Genomic DNA, 7,998 nt, shown 5'->3' on the forward strand with positions numbered 1-7,998 from the left:
ATATCTGGGAGTGGTTGCTGGCATTGAATATTCCTAATTATTTAAGGTACTATTATTATTGTATTGCAAAAACAATGTTTTTATAGATTTATCCACATACTTCGCTCTTTTCTCCTCATACCTTCGTGCATCTTTGATCTTCCTGGTGGGATCCCCTTCTGCCTATAATACAGTCTCTAGAATTTCTTTTAGTGAGGGTCTCCTGGTGGCCAGCTGTCAGGTTTTGTTTGTCTGGAAATGTCTGTTATATTCTGTTTTTTAAAGATATTTTTGCTGGATCTAGGTATCACTTCCCTATTTTTGGGTAACAAACCATCCCACACTTCTTTTTTTTTTTTTTAATATATTTTATTGATCCTTTACAGAGAGGAAGGGAGAGAGACAGAAAGTTAGAAACATCGATGAGAGAGAAACATCAATCAGCTGCCTCCTGCACATCCCCCACCGGGGATATACCCGCAACCAAGGCACATGCCCTTGACCGGAATTGAACCCGGGACCCTTCAGTCCGCAGGCCGACACTCCATCCACTGAGCCAAACCGGTTTTGGCTATCCCACACTTCTTGACACAAAAACACTGTGTGCCCATGAATCTGTGGGTCAGCAATTTGGGCAAGGCTCAATGGAATTACTTTTCTCTGGTCTGCATGGTGTCAACTGGGCTCATTCATACATCTACAGCCACTTGTCAAGTCACATGGGGCTGGACAGTCCCAGATGGCCTCACATATATTACTGGTGATGTACTAGAGTGAGAGAGGAAACTGGGCAACATATCTGTCATAATTCAGCTTAAACTTCTTCACATGGTGACTGGGTTCAAAAAGCAGTATAGAAATGCCAAGCCCCAGTGCACAAACACTCTGCCATCCTATTTGCAAAGCACTTCAGCTGTCCAACCTCAAATTCCAAAGTGTGGAGAAATGAGACGTCATCTGTTGATGGGAAGAATGACAATGTCATATTCAAAGGGGTGTGCATACAAAGTGGGGGAATTTGTGGCCTTAAAAATCTATCACAGTATTAAATTTTAGGTTGGAATATTTTTTTCTTCAAGCACATTTTCTTCTTTCCACTGTCTTTTGATTTACACTGATGCTATTGAGTACTTAGCAAATTCTTACTGCTTTTTAAATTTTCTGTCTTTGTGTTCCCTCATTCACTACAATATGTCTAGGTGTGAACTTACTTTCATTTGTCTGGCTTGGGCTTTATTGAATATCCTTGACTTGTTATCTTTTATCCTTTCTAGGAAATTCTCAGCCATTATTTGCCTCTGCCCCCACTCTATCTCTTCTAGAACTTCAATTAAGTTAGAGATTTTGCTGTTTTTCCATGTCTATATTTTTGTGTGTAAAGGTTTTATTATGTACAGAGTGGGAAGGGTGGGGACTCAGTTCTGGGCAACTGCTTTCCTCTTAGCAGCCAGGGCATTACTCAGCTCCTCTTGCTTCCTCTTGGCATGAATGTGTGTGTCCTCTTTCATTTCTTGATGAATTTGCCTGTTTGTCCTTAGAGATCTTGAGCAGCTCCAGAGCGCTGTGCTTGTACAAAGCAAAGCTGCATACCTCTCAGATTATGTCCTACACAAACTCGCTGTGCTTGGTGCGGCATTCACAGCAATGCTCAGCTTGCTCATGTTCTTGGTTACTTTGTGGCCCTTGTTGAGGGGGATAGCCATGGGGCAGTGCAGAGCCGTGGCTCCCGCTTTTCATTGGCTACTGCGTTGGAAGGCTCCATTTCTATTAACCTCTTCTAAATGCTACATTCTGGGTCATTTCTTTCTATTTATCTTCCAGTTAACTAATTTTCTTTTCAGTTATGCTTAGCTGCTTAATTCTTCTACTTTTTTTTTAACCAAATTAACCATAGAACATAATTTTTTCCTTTTTTTTAGAACTAAGGTACAATTTACATGCAATAAAATTTGCTTTTTTTTTTTAAACTTGGTGTGCAGTATATGAATTTTAACACATGTTTAGATTTGAAAGGTTTGGAGTGGACCAGTGTCGTGCACCTATGACATGAGGCTGTAATATGTACCAAGAAAATTTTTATGTCTATCTTGGTGCAGACAGGCTGAGACCAAAAAGGAATCAGCATTGACAGAAATGGCAGTTTCTGCTGGCATAAGGGTCCTCTGGTTATCTAAGCTATGCTGTACTCAAGGCTGCAAGCTTTCTGCAAGATTCCTGCTAAACACAGTTAAGTTTCCTCTGCCCCATTTTATTCTCTTTAACCCTTTCAAGATTCATTCCTTTTGTGTATAGATGTATGTATGTATGTATATATGTGTGTGTGTATACTTTTCTCTGGTCTGCATGGTGTCAGCTGGGCTCATTCATACATCTATAGCCACTTGTTGAATATCCTTGACTTGTTATCAAGGATATATATATATATATAATCTTAGTGTTGTTTTATAGTAAGTCTTGAAATCAGGAAGTATGAATCTTCTAATTTTCTTTTTCAAAGTTGTTATGATCTTCTAGTTCTAATCTGCTAGATCACTTTTTATATTTTCCTGTTCCCTGAAGATTTTTTTTTCAAGTTTGTCTCATTTCTTTAACTTTCGTACCATGGGATTCAGCTTTAGTTTTTGAGTTTCTTTCTTGAACATATCTTTCTTCGTGAAGATTGTTATGTCATGGCTATCATTCTTTTTTAGAAATTTTTCAAACAACAAAGAAAACTTACTTTTTTAGTCTTGCAGTTATATAGATGCATTGAACCCTTTTGTAATTCTAAGAGACCATCTTGTAGTTTAAGCTTTCATTGAACACAGTTGAAAATTCAAAATTTTTCATTTTCTGTCCTTCCTGGAAGAAAGGAGAACACTGACAGAAGAAAATATTTTGTGATGATATGGATTAGAAGATAAGTGTAAAGAGACAACTAGCAGCATCTTAGTTTTAATGCTTTCCAGTATGGTAGCTATCAACCATTTGTAGTTATGGAGCACTTAAAAAGTAGACTTGTTATGTGGTATAAATATAAAGTATACGTGGGTTTCAAAGACTTGGAACGAGAAAAGAAATTTAAAATAGCTCAATTTTTAAAATTTTGATTACATTGTTGAAATAACATTATATATTTTGGGTTAAATAAGATATATTTAAATTAATTGCACCTGTTTCTTTTTACTTTTTAAATGTAGCTACTAGGAAATGTAAAATTACATATGTTGCTCATCTTAAATTTCTTTGGGGCAGCATTGGTCTATATAACATCTCCTTTTGCTAGGAAAGAATGTGACAGTGTTTGTACATCTTATATGATGTTTTTGAACCAAAATTTATTAAACAAATGGACAAATGCTGAAGTTAAGTGTATATACAAAGGTGACTAGAAGGAAATAGATGATGTAGAAATGAAAATATTCTTTGAATTTATTCCAGGTTTTTTTAAAATTAATAATCTGAAAATCCTGGTCGGTATTTAGTCAGTGGTTGAGTGTCAATCAATGAACCAGGAGGTCATGGTACAATTCCCGTTCAAGGCACATGCCTGGGTTGCGGGCTCCATATCAAAGTGGGTGTGCAGGTGGCTGCCAATTTCTCATCAGTGTTTCTATCTCTCTTTTTGCTCTCACATTGATGTTCCTCTCTCTTTCTGTCCCTTTCTCTCTCTCTAAAAAGTCAATAAAAATATTTGTGTGTTTTTTAAAGGAGGATCTGTTACGGGTTTAGCAAGGATCTTCAAAGGAAAAGTGAGCTTTTGAGCTCTCCTATTATCTGGGCACCCCTTTCCTTCAGCTTTGGCTTGGTAATGCCTACAGTATTGTTAGCTTTTTGTTGCTTTTAAGAGACTTTTTTATCTTTCAACATTTTCAGTTATTTATATTTTGAGGGTTATTCCAATAATCTAACCCACCCTTATCAGAAATGGATTACTACATCTTTTTTTTGGCTTCCCTAGTCACATGCACACAAGATTTAGGATACTATTGACTAAGCACTTTGCAAATAGAAGATAATAGGTAGAACTATAAAAATTAAATAGGTGAAGAGTCACATTTTAGGAGGTAGAACCTGAGTTAAGTCAGTAGGCACTGTTCATTTCAATTTAAACACACACAACAGACAAAAACTTGCTTTTGTTAAGTTAATAAAAGGATGAAACAAAATATTTTTTGTTATCATTGGGGCTTTTGAGTTGGCCAGATCTGATTGTGGCTGTCATAAGGTTGAGTGCTTACCAATATGGAAAATTCAGGCTTGTTATGAAAAAAAGTGGTTACCAAAACACTTACTGACGGCTGCTGTAGGGCCTGGATGACAGATCACCCACTCCATACTCATGAGTTGTGGCATGTCTAGTGGAAGTTAAAACTTTTACATCAACCTGCAGGTAGCGGAATTCAGTAATTTATTTATTTTATAGTTCAATTCTTTTACAATGAGCTGTCTTTCTAAGCTACCTTATGCGTATGTGGCAAAGCAATTGTAATTTGACATTCTCCAGTTTAAATCGACAGGTGGGATATAAAAAGATATCTTTGAATTATTTTGTTTCCTAAATATTTGTTTCCTTCCCCTGAAACAAATCTTTCTTACCCACTTATTTTTATTACATTTACACACTGCTATAGCCAAGGAAATTATCATTTTTCTTAATAGTTAATAAGTGCCTTTGCTTGCCAGTCTTCCTTAAGGATGTGGTTTACTATGTTTCTCTGGGCTACACCAACTAGGAATGAAGGTATTTAAGTATTTTAGGAAGATCAAATATTTTGATAATTTATAGTAGGCTGTTGCTGTGATTCTTGGATCTTGAGGTTAGCTGTTTCAAATTAGATATGTTTTTTCTTGAAGAGCAAACCAAAGTTTTAGAGCAGTGTGTCAGCGACATGGCAGAGGTGAATCACATTGGTGTGATGGTGAATGAAAGCCTAATAACTGGTACTTTTGTCCCCACTTATATTTAATCTTTGCCCCTTATGTGATTTGACAACTGTGTGTGCCTTTTAGTATGCATTAAAATCAGGACTAATGTTTACATTTTGTTCAGTGAATTATGTCTAGGATCATTATCATTTGAGATAGTCACTATAAAGTCAAACTGGAGTTATTCCAAGCATTAAATAGTTCAAAATGCTTTGAATTGCAAAATTGAGCGTGTTAATATTTACCAGTCTGTAAACATTTACCACATTTTTACATCAGCATTCTAGCCGCTTTGTTATGAAAACATGAGCAAATTCTCTTCCTACACTTGTCTTTTTGTTTAATGCACTTTTTTTTTCTTTTCTGCTTTCTCTCTTGACTCTTGTATCCTCATAGTAATTGTAGCAGCAACTACTATAGATCAACAGCCACAAAACTCTTTTTTGGTTGGTTTTGTTTCAGACCTATCTCTGAGATGACAAACAGGACGCGTTCTTTCTAGGACTGCTTAAAGTCATCATCAGCTTCTGGGCCTTACAGAGAGGCAGGCGTTTTATTTTTAACTAGAGGCCTGGTGCATGAAAATGTGTGCATGTACCTTGGTTGCCCTCTCGCAGTCCAGGAGCCCTCAGGAGATGTCCGATTGATGGCTTAGGGAGCGGGTCTAAGCCTCAGTCTGGCCTCCCTCTGTGGGAGGCGACCGGCAGGCTGGGGGACGGACGGCGCCAGCAGGTGAGTGGCGGGACCTGGCCCCAATCACTCCGCTGCCCCACTTGTGGCTTCCCTCTGTGGTGATGAGGGGGGGAAGGACTGTACCCCCCAGTTGCCCCTCCACTGCCGCTGCAGGTCGCTGCCACCCCCCTATCACTGTCCCCTCCCTCTCCCTGCTGGCACCAACCTTGGCTGGCCTGGCACCAGCCCCACCCCCCACCAACCAGTCATTCCACTGTTTGATTGATTTGCATATTAGGCTTTTATTATATAGGATAGTTTCACAAAACTCCTGTTTGACTTGTTCTGTTGTGAGACCATCGTTGAAATCCCCTTTGGGGTTTCAGCATACTGTAGCTGTAGCCTGGGATCTGATAATAGAATTTAATACTGAGATATAAACTCAAGTTCCATCTACTCATTAAAAAAACAAAGTGAAATAAAGAAGTGAAAAATTAGTAACTCTTCTAAGCCTTATTAAAAGATGGGTTTTAGGCCCCGCCGGGTGTGGCTCAGCAGTTGAACATCGACCCAGGAACCAAGAGGTCACCGGTTTGATTCCTGGTCAGGGCATATGCCTCGATTGCAGGTTCGATCCCCAGTGGGGGCGTGCAGGAGCAGCCAGTCAATGATTCTCTCTCATCATTGATGTTTCTATCTCTCCCTCTCCCTCCCTCTCTGAAATCAATAAAAATATTAAAAAGAAGGGATTACCCTGACTGGTTTGGCTCAGTGGATAGAGCGTCAGCCTACGGACTGAAGGGTCCCAGGTTCGATTCCAGTCAAGGGCTTGTACCTTGGTTGCAGGCACATCCCCAGTGGGAGGTGTGCAGGAGGCAGCTGAACAATGTTTCTCTCTCATCGGTGTTTCTAACCCTCCTTCTCCTTTCCTCTCTGTAAAAAATTAATGAAATATATTTTAAAAAGAAAAAGAAGGGATTTAGGAGGCTGACAAATCCCATTGAGATTAGGTAATGTAGGATATGAAAGTATGTCATGTTACTTTTGGAGAATATTAGAAATTGCTGTCAAACATGCTTCGGAATTAAACAGGCCCATTTGCCAGAGTATGTAATAATTAGCTTTGGTGTTTTAAAAATATGTTCTCTTTTCCCATATCTCCTTAAATTTGGGTGACTTCATTGCATTTAGCATATAGTGTGCATAATACCATTAGATTTCTTTTTTAAAAAAATATATTTTATTGATTTTTTACAGAGAGGAAGGGAGAGAGACAGAGAGTCAGAAACATCGATGAGAGAGAAACATCGATCAGCTGCCTCCTGCACGCCCCCCACTGGGGATGTGCCCGCAACCCAGGCACATGCCCTTGACCGGAATCGAACCCGGGACCCCTCAGTCCACAGGCTGAGCCAAACCGGTTTCGGCCCATTAGATTTCTTTAAAAGAAAAAAGACCTAGTTACTGTGTTATTGGAACCTTAAATAAACATGGGCTAGATTAAAGAGTAAAATTATTCTAATGTTTCTTTCACCTTGGTTTTATCAGAGTGAGCTTTAAGTATAGGTATATGTTCCTCACTATATTTAGGAGATATAATTCTACTGAAGTCCTATCCAAACTAGCTTAAGCTAAAAGAGAATTTGTTTCATATGGCTTTGGGCGTAGCTAGATATTGGCGGCTCAGTCTCTTAGTTGAAATGATTTCTCCTTAACATCTGCTTCTGGCTGACCTCTTTCACAGCCTCCACGGGATGGCAAGGTGGTCAAAGTAGCTCTTACCCCCACGTAGCCATTTGTGCCAGCATTATTTGTAAATGTTTTATTTGTCATTGTCACAGTCCCTGAATCATTTAGGAATGCTATATGTGTATGATTGGAGTCATTTGCTGTACCCCTCTCTCAGGAATGAAGTCCCACCTAAAGCACTTAACCAAGAATAGGACTAAGAGTAAACTTTGTCTCTGGGGAGAGACAAAAGTTCACCACTTCTTTCATTAGAATAAAGACATACCTGTCAATTTGCTCATTTCACATTCTAAAGAGCTGGCATCACAAATTTCACTGAGACTACTGTGAGCCAGGCTAGAGCTGAGGGAAATGTTCACAACACAGGTAACTGAACTTAATGTGTTCCTCCTACCAAAAACAAAAGGAGATCCTTTCCCTCCCTCCCTCTCTCATCCTCTCATCTTAGAGGTCAGTGCCCATGTTTCATAGCCTGAAATACAGATTCCACTTTATCATAGTCAAGTTTTGCTGATTTAAACAATTCTCAACATTAGGTTTAATCAGCAAAACAAAACTTCATTATTAAAAAGTTCTCAAGGTTATTGATGAGGACAAACAAATGGAATCTATGGACAATAATTTGGTAAAGGCCAAGGAAAGAGGAGAGGTAGGGGAGGTGGAGGTGGCAGTGGGTTGGGGGGGGGGGGG

At 39.0% G+C, this 7,998-nt stretch overlaps 1 pseudogene; it reads left to right on the top strand.

Moving 5' to 3' along the window:
* Positions 1–4,850: 4,850 nt before the first annotated feature.
* LOC102770052 overlaps positions 4,851–7,998 on the top strand; it is a 12,513-nt pseudogene continuing 9,365 nt past the window's right edge.

This window comes from Myotis davidii, unplaced genomic scaffold (assembly GCF_000327345.1).
Source record: "Myotis davidii unplaced genomic scaffold, ASM32734v1 scaffold453, whole genome shotgun sequence".
NCBI lineage: Eukaryota > Metazoa > Chordata > Mammalia > Chiroptera > Vespertilionidae > Myotis > Myotis davidii.